General features: G+C 43.8%; 1 protein-coding gene across 6 annotated transcripts in view; it reads right to left on the bottom strand.

The window, feature by feature from the left end:
* Positions 1–22,912, bottom strand: part of LPP (LIM domain containing preferred translocation partner in lipoma) — a 322,183-nt gene that overhangs the window by 206,560 nt on the left and 92,711 nt on the right. For 5 of the 6 annotated variants that reach the window (XM_053951296.1, XM_053951295.1, XM_053951294.1 and 2 more), the window contains one exon: positions 20,734–20,800. The exons of the other annotated variant lie outside the window; for it this stretch is intronic. The gene's annotated coding sequence lies outside the window, so the exon portion shown is untranslated. The remainder of the gene's footprint in view (positions 1–20,733; positions 20,801–22,912) is intronic. 6 annotated transcript variants of the gene reach the window in all.

Genomic DNA, 22,912 nt, shown 5'->3' with positions numbered 1-22,912 from the left:
CACGCAACAGTTAACACAGCAAGGCTGGAAAAACCTTAGTCAGCACCTTGCTGACCTGTCAGTGCCACACCTCCCTGTGCATTGGCTGAAGCCTTCTGCATGTCTGCCTGCCACCCTCCCACAGCCATCCTTGGTCAGCCCTAACTCACAGCTCCCTTCCTGATCTGACCACTACAAGCTTTTTCCGTGACTCTTTACTCATCGACCACTCTGGCAACACCCCCTTCCCAAATTCACTGCCTCATCCCCCCCAGAAAATCCCTTAATCTTCTCTGTGTCACTGCTTTGAAAGCCTCTCATTGATCACCTTGCCTAACCCTGAACCATCCCCAACTACCGCTCCACAAAGCTTCTGCTGAGCTAAAGATTATTTGTTATAAAGCATACGTACCCTCAACTGAAACAATGCAAGTGTTGAAGAACCCAACACAGCATTAGGTAAATTGTTTGGACAAAAAATTAAGCACCATAATCACAGATTCTCCTTTATGTCTGGCTTAAAATTTAGCTAGATCCACTTTCAGCCATTGCATTTTGTTATGACCGTGTCATCTACATTACAGACTTGCCTCTCTTCCTTATGTAGATCTTTTCAGAATGCAGCCAGATCATTGCTTAAATCAAACCAAAACATTTAAATTAAGTATCAATTAAACTCCCTGTAAAGGGCAGATTTCTCTTGACTTTTTCATGTATGTTTACTCTGAGCTCTCTTCAATTATCCAGCTACCTTTTCGGAAATGGTGGTTGATGACGTAACACCATTTTTAAGAATAGTAACTTAAAATAGAAGAGGTAAAATGATGAATAATATCAAAAACAAAAACCTGACTGAAATCAGCTGTGGACGTTTGAGGTTCTGTTATCCTTCTTTCCTTGGAAGCATTAGTCATCACCTACTTTTGGAGGCAGAGGATAAGACCAGACTAACCATGATAAATAGCATTAAAAGCAAAGAATGAAATCACACTGCATAAATAAGGCAAACAGTGTGCTCTGGTTCTATCATTAGGATGATCTTAATGCTGTAATTTCAGAAAATTCTAACCATGAAAGAATACACCACAGCAGAGGAACTGGAATCCATGAATCCCAAGCTGAGACCACATTATCTAAAAATGTCAGACCAGGAATATCAATAGCAGATAATACCATGCAGTAATAACAGCCTGACAAGCTTTTTTCACTGCCTTTTTCTTTTTTCAAATGTGTGGGCATAAGAGCTTGTTTTTGCTTTTAATTACAGGATGTCATTCACCTTTGAGAACTGAAGGTAAAAAACTGAGGGTTTCAAGTCAATTTCTCACTATATGTGATAAGCAATGGAAGGGTAGAGTACCAATTTGTCTACTTTTGAAATTGTAAGTACATTCATCCCTGAGACAGGCTGGCTTTTCTGTGATTAGACTGTACCTAAATAAATCTCCATTTCATTTTCATATTTGTAACATGGACCAAATACTCCTTGGATGTTGATGGACTTCGCCAAGACAGAAGATTTTGTCCCTGAGTTAATTAAGCTAATGCTTTGTAGCGGGTAGCAACAGTATTTAACAAAAAATGAGCAACAACCGTCTGTGCTTACAGACTGTCTGCTCTGTCTTCCATCCCACGCCTTCCTAAATTCACTAGCTTGATGTAGGTCTATGATGTTCTGTCTTAGTATCACCCATGCCCAGTGAACCATTATGCCTAAGGCCAAGAGGTTGACCTGATATAGGGAATTAGGACCTTGTTTGCTGACAGTAGACGCAACTGAAAGTTGTGTTGGGGCTTTTCTCTGATACACAATACAAGCATCACCTTCCCATGATAAATCAAGTTTGTCACTAAGTGTAGAAAGGCAAACTGTATCCTCCCCACTCTTCCCTCCAAGTAAAAGAACTCCAAGAGAAAACTTTTGACTTTACATCACCTTCCAAATGAATTTTAAAGAACAGCTCTATAACTAAACGAAAGGGACATCCTTCACAATGCAAAAATCATGCCACCCATTGTCTCTTTCTGTTAGAGCTGCAACCTACATGTCTGGGTGTCTCTCCTCTAAGCCGATTTGTCTTCATTTTTCTGCCTGAAATTCCCCAAATCACAAACCTCAAATGCCCTGCTAAAATACAGTCCTTTGCTTTGTCCTTTTCACCTCTAGTCTTCTAATTAGTCAAATGCAGTGGCTGAGGCTGACCAGAGAGATTTGCTCTTTACAAACTCCCAAAGCTGCTTGTTTTTCTTGGCACTGTTCCCCTCTGAAGGTTAAATGAATTTATTTCTTCATTTATGGCACATGATCTCTAGCCATGCTCTTCTACTTCTTGTGGCCTTCAAAAGAGGGTATAATGTCAAAATTCAGGTCTCATTAAAGGTCTTTAACCAAACATAGGAAGTGCCACAGGTACTTATAAACTCAGCACAAGCCCTCCTGGGATACTTTTCCCATATGGTACTACTTATTCTCATCAATTTTACATCATATGACAAATTATGTGATTTGGGGAATTGGCAGTCCTTGGGAACTCCCTTAATCATTGCTGATCTGCACAACATATCTAATCGAATTTAACTCCTGCAATATTAACCAGCCCAACAATGCTCCTCCCTCAAACCCCCCCAGCAGCAAATTGACTCCTGACCTTCATCACAAAGTTCCAGGAACAACTCTGAGCACTGGGGATCCTGTGCATGGTGCTGGTGTGACCTCTACCACCAGTGAGCAGTGAAGCCCTAAGAGTCAGCTGAGCCACCACGAGACTTTGAGAGGTGATGAAGAGGAATGGAAAACACCATCACCTTTCAGTGACTGCCTTCCTGACCCTAGGCAAACTCGACACAGGTGGACTACAGGTTCTTGTGGCAAATACATCCTCAAGATCAGGTTTCTTTGCTTGCACCCATTCTACATGGTTTATGCACATTTCCTAAATGCTTTACTGTAGTCTTTCACAGCAGGTATCAGCTGGAGCAAGTTCAACTCCGCCTCTGAGAGTCTTGGTTTATTTTGATTGCCTGGATAAGGCAAGCTTTTGTATCTTCATCCCAATTCCCTCAAACTAAAATAAATAAATAAGTAAATGAAATCAAAGACACTTCTCAGGTTAAACAGGACCGAGACCATTTGCCTATTTCCTGCTATGGGACATCACTAATGTAATCAGAGGAATTAAAGGAAAAAGAAACCTAGTTAGAGCACTGATGAATTATTCCTTGAAGAATAGAGTCTGGTAATATTTCATTCTGGCTTTAAAAGCTTCAATCAAACATCCATGGGATCCTCCAGAAGATCTGACTTAAATTCGAAGCACACCCTGGTATGAGGAAGTGGTTGGCCCAGATTACCTCCAGAGATCCCTTGATGGATCAAAATTAATTATTTTGTGACTCAAAAACCCCAGAGTGACAGCCATGACTTCATCTCCACTCAGAAGTGTTTCACAGAATCACAAATCTGCTAAGCTGGAAGGATCACAAGGATCATCAAGTCCAACTCCTGGCCCTGCACAGCACCATCCCCAAGAGTCGCACCAAGTGCCTGAGAGCATTGTCCAAACTCTTCTTGAGCTCTGCCAGGCTGGTGCTGTGACCATTGCCCTGGGGAGCCTGGGCAGTGCCCAGCCACCCTCTGGGGGCAGAACCTTTTCCTGACATCCAACCCAAATCTCTCCTGACTCAGCATCAGGCCACTCCCTTGGGTCCTGTCACTGTCACCACAGAGCAGAGATCAGTGCCTGTCCCTCCTCTTCCCCTCAGGAGGAAGCTGTAACTGCAGTGGTCTCCCCTTAGTCTCCTCCAGGCTGAACAGACCAAGTGCCCTCAGCTGCTCCTCATACAGCCTCCCCTCCAAGCCCTCCACCATCTTCATTACCCTCCTTTGGACACTCTCCAATAGTTTCTTAGATTGTGGTGCCCAAAACTGTCCACAATATTCAGCATGAGGCCAGCCCAGTGCAGAGCAGAGTGGGCCAATCTCCTCCCTTGCCTGGCTGGCGAAGCCCCCAGGACATGCTTGGCCCTCCTGGCTGCCAGGGCACTGCTGGCTTATGTTCAACTTGCCACCAACCAAGACCCCAGGTCTCTTTCCATGGCACTGCTCTCTAACCTCTCATTCCCAGTCCATGCACCTAGGGTTGCCCCATTCCAGGTGTAGAATCTAGCACTTTTTCTTGTTGAACTTCATATGGCTGCTGATTGTTCTATCCTCTTATTTATCAAGGTCTCTCTGCAGTGTCTCCCTGCCTTTGAGGGACTCATCAGCTCCTTCCAGTTTGCAGCAATATATTGTATTCCACTTAAGATATGCCAGCAATATCATCTATTGTCAATGCAATATTATATTCCTTATTTTCTAGTGGCAATAATTTGCAAATGAACAGAGCTTGTGCCTAGCCTTTTAAGTAAATAACCAATACTTGGAAAGTAACTTTTTTTCCCCTAGCTGCATCCACAGTTCATTTATTTTTCATCAGATCCATGCCAGTTTGAGATGTGACTTTCATTGTACACTCTTAAGTCACTACAACTTGTACAGTATTACTGAGACATAAAAGGAATGCAGCGTGTAGTGGGAGACTGCAAAGATGTGATGGTAAAGAACAGTTTCTCTGGTACAAAGATGCTTGACAAAAGTTAATGTCATCATGAAAATAGTTAATCAGATATCAACCCAATGTCACAATCATTCCTACTTCAAAACCCTGCCTCTGGGACAATTATGATATCAACTAAGAACCTACCCTTGGAATTCCCTCTTAGTTCATTTTTCTTGCATCAGCTTCAGTAGTGGAAAAGGTAGAAGGGCAAACTAAGCATAAAACTTCTTTTCATTCCCAATATAATTGCATTAGGAGTTTTGGGATTAGATGCTGGCTATTTGAATTTGGCTGCTGCTGCAAAACACATGCATAAAAGCTGATGAATGAGATCTTCCTTTTACAGCCATGTCAAATCCTGGTGTTAGATGACAAACTAGGCTTTAAAATCCCAATAAATTGAACTTGACTTGTCCATGTGAACTGAAACAAAGAGATCATACTGGCTCCCTGGAGATAGATACATCTATCTAATCTAATACAACTCTAATGACTGCATTGCAATTTCACCAGAGAGCAAACTGATTCTTGGCTTCTGTGGCATGAGACAATCCTCAGCTACTCCAAACATAATCATATTGGATAAAACACCAATCCAAGTCCTCAGCTACTTGTGGTCACAACAAATCCCAAGGCAATTGTAACAGAGGAGGCAGACCTGCTGGCTTACTCAAATACATTTTATTTCTGAACCTAAGGACCTAAGCCAGGAGTTAGCTCTGAGCCAGCCAGATTTCTTCCAATTGTTACAGCCTCTTTCCCTGATAACTTGACCTACACATTTGTGAGGATGTTGCTGTACCACAAAAAAAAAAAGTTTGAGATAGATGTTTCAGAAATTTGTATATAAAATAAGAGAGGAAATATATTAAAAGAGACTGCAAAATCAGGAATGATGCAGAAAGCTTATTCTAGGAGTCTCAGATCATGAGCTCCCTTACACAAATACTATTTTCCTGCATACAATTTATTTTCAAGACCACTCTGCCAAAAAAAGCTGCCTTTATTCCTTCTGTGCCTGTATTCAATGTCTTGCCTATAGCACAGCTCAATATTTGGCTTCCTACTTCAGCAAGGAACTGCCAAGACAGAGCTTATCCATCAAATAAAATTATTAAGAGACTGGACTTCCCAGCTGATGGAGATGTACTGAAATCAGGCATACCAAGAGTCTCACTTAAGTGAAAAGAAAACAGGACAACAAGAAATGGCAAAGTTAAGGCTGTTCGCTGGAACAAACTCAGGTATTTTGGATGCTGATGCTGGCTGTAAACAAGGAGGAATTGTGCAGAACTAACATGCAGCTCAGCTGTGAGATATCAACAAGACCCCAGTGGGACCAAATGGGACCGTGACAGCATATTGACACACAGATAATTGTATTAGCTTTGCAGAGCAGTGTGTGTGGCTCAGCCTGGGGAGAAACAGCAGGGATCTGAGTTCAGTGGGAATCTGATAGAGTGAACAAGGAAACAGTGCTGAGCTTGAGGTCCTGCCCAGCAAGGCTGGGTGTAGGTGAATTCTGTATTTATGATAGGGCTCCCTGCACTTCATTCCTCTTTTAAAACAGCTGTGATTGCAGAAGAGTTAGATGTTGTCTCATCTGACATATTTGCTACTGGCACTCTGAACCCCAAGCCATCAAGAGGATTTCTGAGACTGGAAAAGGAGCTGCAGCTCAGAGCACAGGCACAGCACAGGCCCCACTCAGGAAGGAAGCATGTCTATCAACACCATAACCTTCTTCTGACAGCTCATGGAGCTGGTAGTAGAATCCACACTTTGACAATGTATTGCCTAAAAATCAAGCAATTAAATCAATTAATGGGCAGGAACGGTGTCCAGGACCAAAATCTTCAAACCCAGATTCTCTTCCTCCCACCTGATCCATTTAACTTTTCCTCCCTCAGATCCCAAGCCATCCTGGAAGTCACAGTTTCAGGTACGACAAATCCCTGGATGACTTCTTCCTGAGCACTGCACCAACTTGTGTCTTAGTTTTGGTAGCTCAGGTTATAGCACTTTGCAAATAATCAGGGGAAATAGCCTTTTTGCTATGAAAAATCCTGTATCTTAAAGCACAGAAGAGTGATAGCTGCCAGATGACTGGAAATTGAAGCTGCAGAGAGATTGCTAATGGAAGCAAGATATTTGAGTGTATGAAAACTGTAAGAAAGTACACAAAACTCTTTGTATAAGCAGTCAGGAAAAAGACTACATTTCTCTTGAGTTTCATAAGAGGTGACTTGACATCATCAACACACAAGCATCCCAATGTCTTCTTGTCTCCCTTCTGCAACACAAAGTAAAAATAAAGCAATTAAATTGCTTCCTCTTTAAAGAAGCTGAAAGCCCGCAGCACTGTCAGGAAAGACAGAGGATCTCTGCAATCTACCAAGTTCTGCTTTTAGCAGGAGACTAAATTATCACCAACTCTAGGTAAAGCTTGCTGTGGCTTTGTCGTGGAAAATCTCCAAAATGAAGAGTCCCTTGCTACCTGGTGATTTGTACTAGTGTTACACTATTTTCCTAAAGAAAATGCTTTTCCAGCTCTCCAGCTGAATCTCCCAATCCATTACGCATGTTTCTCAGCACTTTATTTGGCCATCTGGACAGAAGCATTTGGCTCTGACATGTTTAGAAGGCCCCTGGCAGTAGTCACAGGCTGCCATCGGATCACTCCTTTGCCTCCTTTCCATCAGAGACAGAAGCCAATGCTCTCCCAGCCTAATTTTGTAGGCCGTGTGCTCTCAGCCCAACTGACCATCCTCTGGACTCTTTCCACCTCTTCAATATCCCATTTCAACTGGTGGACTCAAGACTGGGTAATAGCCTCAGCAGCAGTGAGGAAAGGTGAGCAATAGCTCATCTCAGTCTACAGTCCAGGCTCCTCCTGAAGCAGTCCTATATGCAGTTTACTTTACTGACAACCACAGTACACATTGGACTCCTATTTGACTGGATGTTCACTGCCTGCTCCACATCCTTTTGCCAAGAAATAAAGATGAATAAAAGGCATATTTTGAGATGGTGCCTAAGCTGGAGGAGCTCTGCAATGCCATGGCCACATGGATAGAAGGGTAGGTCACAAGGTGGTCTTAGCTACCCTTATGCTATTTGCAATAAACATGATATATAGCGCATTAAGAAGACACCTATTGAAAGAGGGGGCAAGAGGGTGTTCTTACAGCACAGAAAAATGGGTGAAGAGGAATATTAAGAGCAAAGGCAAAGCTGATCATGACATTGTAAAGCGCATGAAGATAAAGCTCTGGTGTAGTATCCATAGAGCATTAGTTCTGCTCTGAATAGGAACTCATGACAGAAGACAAGTGCTTGAAATTTGATTTTCAATTCAACTTTGAAACTCATAAAAGCAACAATCACCAGCCCAAGAAACTGCTAGTCTTCCCTTTTAACTTAGGGTCCATTCATTCAAGAACAGTGATATGCAAAGCTCTGAGAGATAATTCTCCAGCTGGTGCAAACCACAGTACCAGCAATGAAGTCAACCCAGCCAGGCATCCACACTAGCCTTGTGAGTTTGCTAAACAAGCTCATCCTGCCAAAATGCCCACCCCAGTTGCTCCACCACTATTACTTTGCTGCCTTCTGTTTTTGACCATCCAAATTAATCATTTGTTCCCCTTTCCAAAAATCAGTAGGAAGTTCTGTTGTGACAAAACAGTTTTCATACTAGACTGGCCACATCAGTTCCCTAGATGCGGAACAGCTCAAATCTGACAGTCTCCAGGAAAATATTCTGATCCTCTTTTACCTTCACTGCACTTTCTCCAAAAAGACTGGCAGGGGGTGATGGAAGAGAGGAAATCAATCATGAGGGTACTTTTAGAGGGAAGAACAAAACTTTCAATATATCCAAAGATTTTTATATGCTGCTTGCAACCACTCATTTTTGAGCTGTGCTAGGGCAGGCAGCTGGGTCCTGCAGCTGGTAAGTGCACACACAACTCCATTTATCAAATGCCCTTCAATAGTTGCTACCACTATCTCTCAGGTCTGAGGCAAAGCATGTTCCCACACACAACCAAGCATCTGAAAGGCATTTCAGTATGCCTCTGCTGTGTAATGCACATATTTCTCTTTCAAAGTAACACAGCTGCCAACACCTTAATCATTCCTCGGGGACCTTCAACACATCAGCCCTTAAGTGCTTCATTACCTCGAGCAGCTCCTGCAGAGCTCACATCCCAGGTGAGCTGTACACAGCTCCCTGTCAGCTACAGAGAGCAGCCTGAGCTGCAGGAGAGCAGGATCTGTGCAAATCAGGTCTAACAGCCTATCTTCCACCACTCGTTGTTTCCGCAAGTTTGGCCTCGTTTGCTGCAAAATATCTAGGACAAAAGGCAAGGCAGCATCAAGAAACCACATTTGAGACTAAAATCACTGTGTGTTTCTTTTCATGAAATCCTGTGGGAGAGAAAATGCTTGCTCCTCTGCATGGACACTAAGGGGCTATGGAGACCAGTCAAATAACCTTCACTAAAGCACCTGAGCTGTGTGTACCCCCCCCAAAGCCTTCTTGTTTTTAAGTTAGAAACTGCTGCCTCAAGTCACAAAATATAGCATTTTGAAATTGCATTGATATGTTCTTGGCACAAAAGAAAAATAAACTGCAAATGCAACTAATACCAGAAACTTGAGCTCCCTTTGTTTCTGCAGGGCTTAAAACACTAAGGGGAAAATCTACAAAATAGTCCATTGATCCATGGAAAGATGCAGTCTGTTAGGACTGGTACAGAGATACCTATTTTGAAATTAGCTTGAGCATGTAAAGGCATAACCTACCCTTTGAAGCTTCTAGATTGCTCCATCATGTTCCTTGAGGTGACACTGATGGAGACATCATCACAAGAAATCACTTCCAAGTTAATCTCCTTTTTAAAACAAGATACCCCAGGGCAATTTTTTTGTGAAGCACCTCCACTAGGGAACAGCTTCACCTGCTCTCTTCATGTCAGCCCCACTGTCCCTCCTCTGCAGCTCCCCCATCACCCAGAGCCCTTCCAATTGAAGTTATGATCTAATGGCTCAAAATAAGGTAGGAAGGTTAATTAATCATGCAATGAATACAAACCTACACACATAAGTGTGCATAGACATGTGCACATCCCTGATTTTTTTATTCTGCATCATTAGTTCAGAAAACTGGTAGAGGCAAAGAATAAGGAGAGAAACCAACAGTTGCTCACATGGATCAACACTTCCAGGCTCTCTCTTTTGCAGCTCATCTCACTCATACTTGTGGTTTCAACATGTGATTCACATTAGGCCCCTCTGCTCGCCATTTGATGGTTCTGCTAAACAGATGTGAATTTATTTAGTCACAGAGCCTGCTCTTTACACTGCCTCTTTGTAGAACAGATGGGATTTTTTTCCCCTGTTCAAAAGTGTTCAGACAACAATCATACCCAGTGCACAGGTTTGCTTGGCAATTTCACAGGAAAAGGAACAACACATGAACATAGGCACATTCTCACAGGAGTCCTTTTCAGCAGCCTGGACACACCACAAGAGGTGATGGCCCTGATGGAGAATGCCAAACTGCAACACCAGGAACGCCCAGACAAAACCAAGATCCTCAGGGATCAGCCCCAAAAATTCAAGCAAATGAGTGATGTATGCTGCACCTGGCAGGGTCCAGAAGACACAGCTCCACCACACCCCCACCACAAAGCTCTCCTGTGAAAGCCTGAGTGGAGAGGGAGCTGAATGAAGGGTAGGCTCCTGCAACATTCACGGGGACATGAAAACATGGCATCTCCTGGGACTCTGCAGCTTGGTGAAATAGCCTGGAAAAGCTATCCGCTCCCTGTGTGGGCATTCTTCTTTCTGCACTCAGAGTGCCTTTGGCACTGGATGAAGCAGAACTGCACAAAGGCCCTCTCAGAGCAGAATAAGACTGCCCACATGAGAAGCACGCTTGGAACAGCTATTGCACTTTAAATTCACACCCTGGCTTTGTTTTGCAATGGTTTCCCTGTGCAGAAGGACCCTGGACTTCAGATTCAATTCCTCCTCATGTTATCAACAGCTGAGTACTGCTCCCATCTGGGGGTAGGATGTGGCCTATACCAGAGGCCAAAGCACAATCTTGGAGGAGAAGGATGAGCTTCCCTTTTACTTTGCACTATCCTGTATATGGATGCACTTCTCTATTGCTTTAGGAACACAACACTGATGACTTCACCCTAGCAAATGGCCCTGTTATGTGGGTAAATCATCTCTGCTCTACCACAGAAACCAAGGATGTGTGTACATGGAACACATGAATGCCATGCCCACACTTGTGCAAACATCTAATCCCTCTCCAAAGCTGCAGTCCTGTCCCTCAGACACAGCTTTGCTCTCCACGTGCTGCCCACCTGTTACAAAGATGACCTCAGTTTCTACCAGAATATACTTAGGACTCAGGATTAAAGATAATAATTTTAGATATACACACACACACTTTAAATGTGGTTATATTAAAATTTAGTTATCTGGAGAATGAAACTCCAAATTTCAGAAGGAAAGTAAAAGTGGAATTCTCTGCCTGAAAGGCAGCCGGGACACAGCCGTTAACACCCTCCTGGGGGCCCTGAAGCTGAACATTTCCAAAAGCAGAAAAATGTGTGGCTTTCTTTCTGGGGGGCATGCATACAATTAAGCAGTATTAAAAAGCTAGTAGATATTAGGCAGAAAAAGATTTTCAATAATAGAAAAGACTGGGACTAAAAAGGACAACTGAGACCTTGCAGGGCAACAGACACTTCCAGCTACAAAGCATTTTGTGTCTTCTGAGAGTTTTTCCTTTCTTTTTTTCTTGGCAAGCTCTGAAACACCACAGTATCATTTTCATTCCTATTAATGACCGTGCCATCCAAACACCCTGTGTATGGACCATACACCAGCACTTCATTCTTTTCTACATCTTAAACAGAAGAAAAAAGCAAAACACTGTGAAAGAGACTTTCATAAGCATAAAGCAAATTTATGTGCCAAATTCCCAGAGGCTGGTTGCTTAACCTTCATTATGAGACTCAGATAACTTTGAGCAGTCAAAAAACTTTCCTCCATGTGAGAGGAAGGAAATTCCCTCCTGCTTTGTCTCACCTGCTCTGCAGACCTGGTGGGGCTGGTGCTCCTGCTGGGGCAGCACCAGTAACAAGATAGAACATGGCACCAGGAACAGGCCATCCCTTCAGGAAGTGTGGAAACCCTTTCCACGTATCACTCTCCATCTGCATCCCACCTTCCCTGTGACCTCCACTAAGGCACTGAGGACAACATTTAGCCCCTCCTTTACAACATTTTGAGCTCAGAGACAAGGTGTGGTCTGTGAGAGGAAAGTGCACAGAGCCAAAAGGCAGCCAAAACTTTTAAGTATGGCTATAGAGATCTCAGTGGAGGGTTAAAACTGAGGGGGAGCTGAGCTGGCAAAGGCTCATGATGGATAGCAGTGAGCTGTTCAGAAGAAAATTAAGAAAACATTTTGAATTCCCTCCTAAAAGGGAACAAATAGGTCCAACACTCCAACAGAAGGGGATTTTTTGCATCTCTGAACGATAGTGCTTTGCTTTTATGGCCTGCGGCTGCTTGGGAAACTCAAAACTATTTCTCTGAAGAATTCACTTGGACAAGCTTTATGGCTTTGATCAGTTAACTATTTTTTAATGCTAATCCATCCCAGTGATATTTGTCCTCCTTTACCCCATGTGCACAGAAGCACAGACACAGATAAATACTACACAAAAGCAAACATTAGCCAGATGAACAGTCAGGAACAATGACATCCAGAGCCCATAACCAAACACCAACCCTATTCTGTTTTATTCCTTTCTATTCTAGCGGTTCAATATCCTTTGGCCCAGTATGACCCACTAACAGAAATTTAGGAATCAAATTTTGGAGCCCAGCAGGTATAATGCTCATGCAGTGATGTGGCCACAACTACTCTCACTCAAAAAATGTAAATAACTTCCCCTAAAAGCTGGAATAAAACACATGGTTGAAAGGCCTTATTAGAAACATAACACAAACCCCAGCAAGTAGCCCAGGTGCTGCCCCATCCTCCAGATTAACAAAAAAAGGTGCAGAACTAGTGATTTGCTGACATCTATGAAGCAAATATTAAAACGAGCCAAGAGAAGGACTGAAATTACCAGACACCCATCACCTCACTGGAAATGCTCTAAGCTCCCCCACAATCTCAGGTGTAGAATCCAAGCACCAGGCTAAGCAAAACTCCATTTACAAGCTCAGCATACAAATTTGTCCTCCTTTGTATGGCACCAAAGTCTAAATGTGCACCCTGAACACGTTGGCTATCTAAGCCACTATTCAATTATCAGTCCTACTGGTTGCACCATTGTGATATCCCATGACATAAACAGCAAAAAAAATGACACTACACCAAAAAACATCCCAAGTAAAGGACAGTCCCTACTCTGCAGCACCTTTGGTATTCAGGCTGCTATCTGAACTTTGCTTGCTGTCTTTAAGTAACAGATTCAGGCAGTATTTCCTGTGGCAGAGAATTACACAGGCTGATTATTCTCTGTGGAAAAGTGAAGAAATCCTGGAAGCAATTTTCTGTCTCAATTGTTCCCAGAGTGCAGGAACAATCTCTTAGCCCTCTTCCTATTTTCTGCTCAATGCCATCCAGGCTCAGCAGGCAGAATCCATCACGATGATGCCGTAGGTCTGGGTCCTGCAAACACTCACCCAGGTGAAGCTTCACACATGAGCAGCCCAACAGGCTTCAACCAGCATCAGCCTTGACCTTGGCCACAAAGGTTTTAGAGGACAAAGAATGAGACAGGTGAGAATTCAAAGTACCTGGGAAATGTTCAGTCCTAGGTAGGACTGGGCTTATATCAGCAGAACTACACAAATGAAATGTTTCTGATGCACACTACTTAAACTCGTTCTTTTCAAATTCACTTTCAGGCACATGGTGGGATTCTTGGGGTGTCCTGTGCAGGGCCAGGACTTGGACCTGATGATCCTGATCCACCCTTCCAACTCAGCATATTCTATGATTCTGTGATAATTTTAAAAAATCAAGGAAGATGAGCTGTGCTTGAGAATTGTGCATTACAGGCAAAGCTCCTAAGAAAAAAGATCATTTTCTCAAACTAAAAATTTCCTTATGGGGAGGGTGGGGTGAAGCATAGATATTTTCTACAGGGATAAACCCCCACACTTCTAAGACAAAAATCTAAGAGCTGATGGCTTTCTACCAGAGCCTGAAACCATTCCTGTGCAAAGCCACTACAAGTCTGACCCACAAAACAGGGGAAGAACTGAGTACTACATTCTAATCTGCACCCCTCTGCATATGCTGCAGCAGCAGCAGCTCCAAATATGAATTTTTCAACATTTTGGCAATATGTGCTATTCACCCAGGTACATGCCCACACTCAGAATTATTCAATCAGAACCTTATTTTCCACCCAAATGAATTTTGATATAAAATATTCAATTTGGCCTAATCAGTGGGGCTTAAACATCAGTCAAAATATTTTCTTGAATTGACTCAATCAGTGCCAGAGCACAAGAAAAACCTCTTTAAATAATCTGCCTCCAAAGGCAGGTACTGACTTTTCAGTTGTGTTATTATTTTTTTAATAAAAGTAACGTTAAAAATATTGTTACTTTTCAGCCAACGCTGCTGAGGGAGGGACAGAAAAGGACTGGGGGGATGCTGCAGAATCGCACTGCCAGTCTTAGTATCACTTCATTTTCAAATGAGGAATTTGGTAGTAAACAACCTTTTCCTTGTACACAAACATTTTTAATTTCATGCCCTGCTAATCATACATCTGCTAGAGCTCCTTTTCCACCCATTCCACTAACGATAATAAAAGAAAAATCGTCGCACTAAGATGTGATTTGTCTAAAATGAAAACTGAGTAATAATCAACATTCCTCTGTGGGATGAGGAAACGCAGCGGCACTGGCCCGATGAAGGTGACAAAGACATGGTTTGGAAAGGGATGCCTTCACACATGCCTTGCCAGTGGCCCTTGCTGCTGGCAGCCCCTATGCACCCCTCTGTTTGTCTAAGAGCCCTTTTGGGACTGGCTCACCCAACACCTTCTCTCAGGCTTCCTGGTGATCCACACAGGGCACCACCACCAGCAAAACCTCTCCTGCTGTCACCACCTCACCCACCAGCACCTCCTTCCCCTGCTTTCTTCCCCTCTTTTTTCCTCACCTCCTCCATCAGAAGGATATGAATGTGACAAATGCTACAGCGCTGCCTTCACCTTCCCAAATTTCCTTCCAGTGGTGAGACCTAGTGGGCCTCAGCACATCAGATGTGTGCAGTGGCTTTACCTGGGCCTTCCACAGCCGAGCTCACTGGTGTGCTGTTCAAAAGTGCACTTAAATACATGACCACACCCCTGAAAACAACTCCTTATCACCCCTTCAGTAACATCAGTGCAAGTGTTGAGGTTGTTATTTAACAGACATGCCCAGCTGAAATTCCAAGTTAATCAGGCCCCCAGAAATACCCACAATCAAGACCATCAGATTTGGCCTGAGAAATAATTTTTTTACGGTAAGACACCAGAATGAATTGCCCAGAGAAACTATGGATGCACCATTCCTGGAAGTGTTCAAAACCAGGTTGGACAGGGCTTGGAACAACCTGATCTAGTAGAAGGGGTCTCTGCCCACCACAGGGGAATTCAAACTAAAGGGTCTTCAAAGTTCCCTTCCTACCCAAGCCTATGATTTTTTTATTCTAAGATTTAATGTCTTACACTGCCCACACTTCTCTTTTCTGGTCTGCTGACACACAGCTTTTGCCTTTTTAGACTCCTCCTATTCCCATAGCTGTGCTGGGCCAACTCCAACTCAGAATTATTGCACTTGTAAGACCTACGCAATGGTAACTGAGAGTTTTAACAAGCAGTAAGAATCCATCTGAAGCCTTAGGCAATGTGGCACAAAGACATTCTGGGCAGAGGTACATGACTCTGCTACACCTGGGACTCCTCTCTGGCCTCCAGTCCTCTCATCAGCATGCTGAGCCCACTGCTCCTTCCAGAGGCTGTTTTCTAAAGCACGATTATCTACATAAGCTCTCCCTTGTCATCACCAGAAGTGCAGTTGTTTGACTAATCGGCTTTAAGGAGACTTGTGAGTTAACTAATATCAATTAATTACTTTCATTTTGCAGATAAGCAAACAAAAGAATAAAAAAAGCAAAACATTCTGGTCTAAATTAATGGAAGGGAAATCAGAGCCCAAACCCACTCCTTGACCTGGGTCCAGAATAATCAAAGGCACTGGGGAGAGGACCTTGGCATCCCCAGGCCCCTGCCTTGTGCCCAAGAAGCAACACCAGCCCTGCCCTGCACCACCAGCCCTTCAGTTCATTGAGGATGCACAGGCAGCCTTGAGATCTTTATTTTATTTGTGCTCTCATGCTAAAGCTGCAGGGATTAGAAATCCTACAGTACAAGCAAGCTTTTTATTACTCAAGAGACAGTTTTAGTCCAGCTGCCCAAATGCAGTTACCCCAGAGGCACCAGCACACTCCACCATGCTCACAAGGGAGATGTGATCCAAATCAGGCTGTACCTAAGATTAGGTGACCATGACCAGCAAGAAAACAGGCAATGACACATCCCTTCTGTCCATAAACAAAAGCATTCAGCTCTGGATTCTTCTGACCTCTAATTAGAGTGCATTCAGTCAAACAACCCTGCCAGAATTAACAGGGAAAAGGGAGGGGAAAAGAATAAAAAAAGACTTTGTCGAGCAAAAGTACTCTTAGACATATTTGATGTAATAGTCATATGATTAACAAACTGTCATATCAAAGTTTTCTGCGAAGTAGGAACACTCTGACAGTTCATATTTTAAAAACTGACATTTTGATTCATTACTGTAAATAGCACTCCGTATTAAATATTGTGACAAGGCATACAGTGTATTTTTTGAGCTCTGTAACATTTAGGAAGTACTGAATTTTTTTTAGCCTTTTTTTTTTAAGCACGTATAATATCAAAAGCAGTTAAAGCAGAACTCCAAGAAAGCTTCTAGAGGAGAGAATCATGATTTCTGAAATAACCTACTTCTCTGCCGTCATCTCAAGCACTGTTGGGAACTTAGACCCACAAGGATCTTAATGTACTGTTTGCATAATAAAATAAGGAATTGTCTCACAGAACAAAAGAGCTATAAGGAAAGTGGCTACATTAAATAATGTAAAATTACTCACTAGCAAATCATCCTGAAGCTGGCAAAGAGGGAGAGCACTAAAAGGTGCTGAATTACCACTCAGAATATCTGAGTGCCAGTTCATAACCAAGATGAACCACACAACGTCCAAATGACTGCCCAGATGTGCATCTTGCTTATCCCCCCAGTCTTCAGCCATGTGTTTGGCCCCCTTCTGCAGCCCAGCCATGCCCAATCCAGAGAGAGGCAGTACTCCCTCACTGCTGGGGTGGGCAGGAAGGGCTGACCCATCAGAGCTACCAATCCAGGACATCATGGACAGGGGTCCACAGCAGGGCAGCTCCCACTGCAGGGATGCTGTGAGCCACCAGAGTCCACCAGCCTAGACAACTTAATCCCCTTACAGCTCCCTACTTATGGATCCCTTTCTCTGGATCACCAATACCAGGGCAAACAGGACTGGGACCAGAAACAATACTGACAGTGTTCTGCATTTCCTGAAAAGCAAACCACTTGATGGGGAAATCAAAAATAACAGCCCAAGCTACCACAAAGATCTTGCTAGAGCAGCAGAGGAAAAACCAGAGGCTGCTTAGCTGTTTGCAAGAAGCTCAGGTGTTATGAGGACTGCAGTCCAGTGCTTCGGAAAGAAAAATTATCATTGCTTGCAGCCAGCTGCAAGTGGATCTCTGGGCTCTGTCTCCTGACAGAATGGATACACTGCCATAAACATGAGCCCAGAGCCTACCCCAGGACATGATGAGGTTGTCACACACCCCAAAGATGTATCACAGCTCTGTTTCAGCAGGGGCTTGATCCAGCCCAGCCTGCCTTTCCCCAGGAACAGCCACATACCCCTGACATGCTGGAAACCTTGTGGATGTGTCTGCATGCCAGCAAGTGTGGCAGTAGTAGTGGTCTAGCCAGACATCCAAAACATATTGGCACTGCTATAATTTGTCCATTCACCAATATGTTTTCCTAAAAACGCCCATATGCTTTTCCTGCAGTTCCCATATGCTTTTGCAAAAAGAAACAAAAACATTTTGTTAGTCGCGAGCGATTGATCGCCACATATTTCACAGAAGTCAAGTAGAAAAACAAAAACAACAACAAAAAAAAGCAGTCAGCTGCTTCCCCCTCCTCCTCCTCTCTGTTCATGGAGGGAACTGTGAAGAGCAGGAAAAAATTCAGCCCACAGCAAAATACACACACCACTCATTTTTTTTTTGCACTGCAAGATATTCTAGGAATTACAGGAGGAATCTTCATTAAAAACAAGCTATCAGGGATCTGGCAGCCAGTGGCATTCCAGACAGTAATTCAGCATCGGGTGCTGGGCTCAGTGCTCGGCACTCGCTCGGGTCCTCGCCGCAGGCAGCGCAGCCCACAGGAATCCACGCTCCTGGAGATGCACTTTAAACAAGCCAGGGGTGGGAGGACAGGGTGGTAAAGAGGTTACAGCCCTTCCAACACACAAGACAGCTCATGTGAGGCTTAGTCTATCTCTCTCTGTAAGTATAAAGCCCCTCTCACACGCAGGGTTTCTCAGGGAGGTGTTGCCTTGCACACAAATCCCAAAGCAGCGGGCGGGCGAGGGGAGCGGGCAGGCTCGGTTCAGCTGGGAGCAGGCACGTGGGTGTACAAGTATGTGTGTGTCAAGGCTGGAGCATGTGGGAACCATAGCTGTGTAGTTAAAGACTCATTAAGCAACAGCAGACACAGGGCCAACGTTCAAAGAGGAGCAACGCAAAACATTTCTCTGGAGGAAGATTAGCGTGTGTTCTTCTTTACACAAATAAAATTAAAGAGAGACTCATAATATAGACAAATCAATTAACTTCTGAAAAGCCAAGGGCACTGTATGCAAGAGCAGACGAGAGGGGAAAAGCTTTCTTGCAGGGCCACCAAAGCAATGCATAGGCTTTCTTCCACAGAAAAGAAATTCAACTATTGCTGCATGAAGTTCTGATGTTAGTCTCAGCTGCATCACACTCATTGTTACAGGGACACAGCTGCTTCCTTCCCAACACAGCCACACACATACCTATATATCACTATAACCTTATGCACCAAGGGCTGGGGGTCATCTTTGCAGAGACCGTGGAAAATACCTGAGGGCAGAGGTCAAAAGACTACAGGAGTGCTCAAATCAACAGTTCCAGCCTAAAAAGAAAGAGTTTGAAGCTGACTTTCTATATAGGATACCCTGAACAGCACACACCCTTCTATCACATTAAAACTTTCTGTGATGCAGTCCCATGTTATACAGTTCTCCCACAAATTTAACCAGGAATGCTGTTTGCAAAGCTAGTGTTTTCTTGCAATGATCTAATCTCACACTAAACCTAATGCGAGACCAGATGCAACAGGTCAAAAGCCCAATTTTTCACAGAAATGAAGCTGAAAACCCAGTCAAGGGAAGAGAAATCAATCTCTTGCACAGGACACAGTAAAAAAGCAATTTGTCAGACACAGCTTGCTTCACAAAATACGTTTTATGATATGTTTTTGTCTTGAGAGGAGTTGTAAGCACTTGAAAATCTGACTTCACCACTCACAAATGCATTGATGTTGTTGCTCAAGTGCTGACTAGAAAGCAAAACTAATACTGTCTCATTTAGTTAACATAAGGACATCTTTAGTTAATTTAACAATGGGCTTCTTCCTAGATTTCATATTTATAGCAACCCACTGGGATGCTTTATTAAACCTAGTCAGGAAAGCTACCACAGAAAGAGTGAGACTAGCAGAAGAGCTACCATTAATCTTCCATAGCCCAGCAACTGGGAAGATCAGGCCTTGAACCAGATTCTATGCTCTTACTATTAATCTCCTGTCCTCTACTTATTAATCCCTGGTCTGTCTTTGTCTGTCAACATTTATTAATGGCCCAAACAGTTTGCAGTAAACAGGATACTGAAATCTCATCTCCACCTAGACATAATTTACCCACAAAAAACCCCAAAAAAGCACAAGAATTAGACTCAAGAAGAGGGTAAAGGCAGAAAGTAGGGATGTACATTGTGCATCAAAAGAGAAGAATGAGAGCACAATTAAATTCAGTGACACAACAGAGTGAAGATTCACTGTTCTTGATTTTGGCCCGACTCATGGTCCTAAAATCAGGTAACATCACAACAAACAAAGAAGCTCCACTGGTGAAAACCACCAGGGTAGCTGGTCACTCATTCTCCTCTTCTCAGCAGGGCTGCACAAGCTGCTTCCTTTCCCCCACTGCCATGGCTTTGCAGCACCTCCAGGACCTTTCTGTCTCCTGGGGTGGCACAACAGAGAGAGGCTTGAGGACAGACCCACTGCCCTGACACTGGTCCTGCTGTGCAATCAAACCATTATATCATGGGATGGGCACAAAGGGCAGTTTATGTCCTACACATAATCCAGCAAAGGACTCCTATAATACTTTGAGGTGGTTCACACAGTGAGCCTTAAATCACAGCTAAATAACTCCAGTGAATTTGACAGAATTGGCAGTTCTGATGAATGAATTAATTTGCTCCTCACATTAATTTCTATTTGTCCACTGAAACACGGTTAGATTCAGCTAACAATACAGCCAGCTCTCCATCACCAGCTGGGAACATCACAGCCTGCAGAGAGCCACGTCATGGATGGGGAATGAGTTCAGGTCCACAAGCAGGAAAGCTTTGTTCAAAAAAGAGGTCAAAGCACCACTACCCACAGGACCAACCAACTGTTCCCATGCAACACTCCCAATTTCCAGGAGGGCCTGCATGTTTGCTAATTCCAAACTTGGACCCAGAAACAGTAAAACCACCTCAAGCTTCCTGGGGCAGGCTGGCATCCCACCACCCCAGGCTTTGGAGAAATGCCCATCAGCTGCTGAAGGACTGAACATGGTATTGAGGTCTTCCCACTGTCCCTAAACTCAGCAGCTGGCAAAAGCCTTGGGAGTTGATCCATTTCTCACCTGGAAGCAAGGCAACCCTGTCAGGCACCCACAGTCAGACGTACAGACAGGCTCTTCCAAGGGACCTCTGTGGGTGCAAACAGAAAGGTCAGAATCAATGTTTTGCTCACTGTAAAAGCAGAAAGTAAATCAAGCTGGCTGTAATGCCTCGCCAAGAAAACAGCCCCAAAAGGGCATGTAAGGCCAGCTGCCCTCCTGTACAGAGCAGACCATAGCCTTTTTTTCTTCCCTCTGACACAAGTCATGTGTCAGTCTGTCCCTGTTTTGACCCATATAGGGGTTTTTCACTCGTTGGCAGCACAGATTACATCTGAGCAAGTGTGGAGGTGGCTGAGGTTTATTTGGAAGAGAAGCTACTTGTTTTAAATCACTGCAGAGCTGGTGAAAGGCACTGACGTAAAGGCTGCAGGTAACAAAGTCTCTTTCAAAGCCTGACCAGACGCCCTTCTGCCTCTCATGCTTAAAGGGCCTCTTCTTCCCAAGCCTCAGCCACCGCTCAAGGCCAAGCATGAGTCACTCCCACAGCACTGGCTTTGCCATGCGAGCATCAAGGAGCACCACAGCAGACATGGGATGCATTAAACACACAGCCATTGTGAAAAAAGAGTCAGGGTGGGACAGCCCAAACCCTACCTCCACCTTTGGCCCTGGTTTCCTTTCTAGGTGCCTCCAAAGACAATTCTCCAATTAAAGAGAAAACACAGTTTTTTTCAAGTTACCACAAGATTTTTTTCAACCAGCAGTCTTTAATACTTCCTGTTTATTGATATCTGAGCTTACTCTGATGTTTTCTATTTCCTGTAATCTCAGTCCTGGAGAAGAAATGAGCAAGTTTAAAAAGTACTAGTGATGATTAGCGAAAGGTCCACCTCAGCATACCCCTGGTCTCCCAGCCCACCATGCTCCTGGTGTCACCAGGTGACCCCCAGCTCCTCCTAACTGCATCCTCACCCCTCTTTTCCTGAGATCAGCCAAGGATCAAAAGTCATTAAAGAGAAGGAGAGACACTTCTAGCCAGTTGCATATATTATTTTTTAAATGAAGCCAGGTTTAATGAGTTAATAAAACTCATTAGCCCCACCATCAGCTGTCTTGCTCAGGAGAACCAGGTCTGGCAGGGCAGCAGCTTTGCCCTCCTGGTGTGTGGTGAAGGAAGGGTAGCAGAATTTCAGCAGTTGCTTCAGATCCACACCGAAGTGCAAAAAGCAGAGAAAAATTTGCTGAGAACCTGCCCACACAGACACTGGATAGTCTTTTCATATTTGCCGTGACAAAAAATTCACGTTAACATTTTTGCAAGCACTGTAAGCCTGTATCAAGTATCAGCAAAGAGGCAGACAGGTGTCCTGACCACAGAGGAGACAGCATATGCAAACAGTTTGGAATTTATTACTATTATTTTTTAAAGGGAGAAGCAAATCCCAGAGATTTTTCTGTGCATGATACATTTTCTGCTCCCTGTTTGATGTTGCTTTCAGACTTCAGACTTCAAATAGCTAACACTAACCTATGTCTCAAGTCTGCTTTAAACTGATGCCCCTTATGTGACCAGAAATGAATGCATGGTGAATCACTTATGCCACACACAGTGGAGTGATGAGCAGTGGTCCATGTCTCCTGACTGCTGCATGGCCACAGACAAGCTGGAGGGAAGGAGATCCCAGCTCTCTGTACATCAGAGCCAGATAACTCAGCATAGAGCCTTTGCATTTTTGGAGCTGAGGGCACAAGCTCCAGGTCAACAGCCCAACCACAAGTCAGAGAGAACCACCCAAGCACTGGCATTTTCTACAAAATGTGGAGAGAGAGATGCATAATCTGCATAGGCTGCACTTCCACTCTCTCTTGCCTGCCTTTAGGAGATGCTTAAGAGAAGCTGCATTTTAATTAGTAACCCCAGCCAAGGGAATCTGATCTTGACAGTAAGTGAAAGGGAGCAACCCAAAGTTACAGACTTCAGGCTGTGTGGGTCCCAGCTCTTCACTTCTCTGCGGACATTACTGCTTCCAGAAATTAAATCAAAACCCCACTTAACTTCACAGAGGTTGCAATTTGCATCTAAAGCACTGCCTAAGCCTCAGCTGTAATAAACAAATACAGCTCCACTGAAATCCAAGGAGTTATTTTGAGTTTGTCTGGTTACAGATCTGCAGACCCATAAACATTACAGCTCACCTAA

Source organism: Vidua chalybeata, chromosome 10 (genome assembly GCF_026979565.1).
Source record: "Vidua chalybeata isolate OUT-0048 chromosome 10, bVidCha1 merged haplotype, whole genome shotgun sequence".
Taxonomy (NCBI): Eukaryota; Metazoa; Chordata; class Aves; order Passeriformes; family Viduidae; genus Vidua; species Vidua chalybeata.
This window is presented reverse-complemented; position numbering and strand designations above follow the sequence as displayed.